The sequence below is a fragment of the Hyperoodon ampullatus genome (assembly GCF_949752795.1).
Source record: "Hyperoodon ampullatus genome assembly, chromosome: 17".
Classification (NCBI taxonomy): Eukaryota; Metazoa; Chordata; class Mammalia; order Artiodactyla; family Ziphiidae; genus Hyperoodon; species Hyperoodon ampullatus.
The window spans coordinates 14,839,523-14,841,979 of NC_136930.1; positions in this window are offsets into that span (position 1 = coordinate 14,839,523).

Here is a 2,457-nt window from a genome sequence, read left to right on the forward strand (position 1 = left end):
GACACCACATTTATGATTCTGCTGGAAAAGCTGACTTAACTTTAATTTGATTTAGTTTTGAATTCTAAGCAGAAGAGACAGAGGCAACTGCTTCAATTGTTTTCAATCTTCAAAATTGCTAAGATTTTTTCAGAACAAGACTTAATCAAATACTTGTGAATTGATAAAAGAGCTTTGTTTTTTTTCTGGCACACTCAAATTTCAAAACAACTTTGTGGTTCTGAGTACTGTGATATCTAAGTTACTACATCAAATATTTACAAAATGATATAACTGAACAAAAACCCAACTCCATGTTGTATAATTGATCTTACATTCTAAATAGAGAGACCCCGGGCTCACGGCAAGTTTACCACCTGAATATGGTAATATTTTGTTAACTGAATACCCCACTCCTCACCCATGCTAGTTAATTATATTACTGTACTCAACCACAATCAACTTCCAATAACAACTTGATTTTCACATAGCATCTTTCAGAAAAACTTTTCGAAATAAAACCTAAAAGTGTAGTTTGGATGTTTTTACCAGATGCTTATTGACATTCTCTCTAATCAAATAACTGATAGGATGGTACAGCACAACCAAAAAGTGAAAAATAAAATGGGCTTAAGAAGGTTGTTATTACAGGTCCAAAACAGAACCCATACAAGTCAGAAAAACTGAACCTGAACATTGGGCCTTTAGAAACCTTGGCTGAACAAAGACACTTCAGACAAATGTAAAATATCTATTCTTAGGATTTTCTTATGAAAAGATCAGAGGGAAGAGAAGGCAAAAAAAAAAAAAAAGTTCTTCATTGGAATTTTAAGCCCATTTACAAAAATACACAATAAACATTAAACACATAAAAACTGATTTTCATACAATATATAGGGTGAAGTCAGCCAAAAACATTAGAGTTTGCATTACAAAATCATCAAAATAATATTCAGTCTAATCACGAATGAGACCCGTGAAAATAATGAAGAACCTAGTGTTCATGGAAATTTCCAGGTCTGTCCTACTGAACTCTTCTACTTAACCAGAAAATTCCAAAAGAAAACTACCTACCTGTTGCAGGGATGGTAACATTGTACTGAAGAGTAACAAAAATTATGGAAGCTTTTGCTGTTATCTAGAAAGAAAAAAAAAAAGATCAAGTCAATTTGTGACCCTCGTCCAAACAGCAAATCGGGGGGAAAAACATTCCAAGTTCTGGCCCCACATCTAAGAACCAAGGGCACCCTAGTTCCAGCTGCACCCTGACAGGCACGACTGGATTCCTGATCACCAAGGAGTTGAGCTTGAAAGTTAACATAATTCACCAGTGAGGTCTGCGGTTTAGATGGGATTGTGTAATTCACTCCTAACTTTAAGATTTCAAAAGAGATACTGCAGTTCCAGTAAACGGTGTTTTGACAAATGTTTCTCTACTCTAGACCTGTACAATGAACACAAAATTTCCATCAAGAAAAATTTTAAATGTAAATTAATGAAAGAAAAGGAAGCACAGGTACCATGACAAAAGGTAGATCAAAGGTAGCATCTGTGGTGTGTGTTAATCTCCCACACACCTGGCATAGTTACATGGTCTGTAAATATTTAACTGACCTGACTACTAGTAAAAGCAAAGTGGTCAGAACAGAAAAATGGAGCGCTTACTCAATATTTATAGGCACCAGGCGCTGTGCTAGACAAGAAAGGATAACAAAGGAATGATATAATCCTGATGACTAGCAAGTGAGTCCAGTCTGGAAGACAGGTAAACAAATTGCTATAAGACCACAGAATCAATGCCAGTGTGAACTGAGGATAAACGACCAAAGCATATTTTTTGTTCTTGTTTTCCTCCTGGGGTGAGGAATGAGGCATGCTCTGGAAAGGCTTCGCAGGGGATGTGGTGCAGAAGCTGTCTCCTGTTGGAAAAGAAAAGTTCCCTAGGCTCATGCAGTGGGACCGAGAGGGCAGCATGGGTAGGAGAAACAGAAGCACAAAGGTCAAGGAGCGGTAAACAGGAGGTCAGGCTCGGGCACACATCAGGAGGGGGTAGAAAGGCCTAGAAAAGTTACCAAGTGCTAGAAAGGACCTAGTTTGCTGAGCTTAGTAGTTTAGATTTTATTTTAGCCCGACCAGACAGTTTTGGGGAGGGGGAAGTTATGGGTGCTTTTCAGAAAGATCGCTGACTGGGGCGCAGTGCTGGCCTCTCCAGACCCCTCGGGGCCACGCTCCACCCTGCAATCAGCTTCCCCTCCTGGTCATGTTAACGCCACTCCCCACACCCATCCTCCCTCCACCGCGCCCCAAAGGTCCTTCACCGATTCCCACTCTCTCCAGGGTAAGAACCAACCCTGCGGTCTGGCCCCTGCTTCTCCAGCCCCCGCCTGGCCACTTCGGCCCCACCCCTTGCCTCCTGAACTCCTCCCACCATAGCTCCCTGCACCCGCGGTGTTCTCTAGAACACTGCTGGAAAACTTC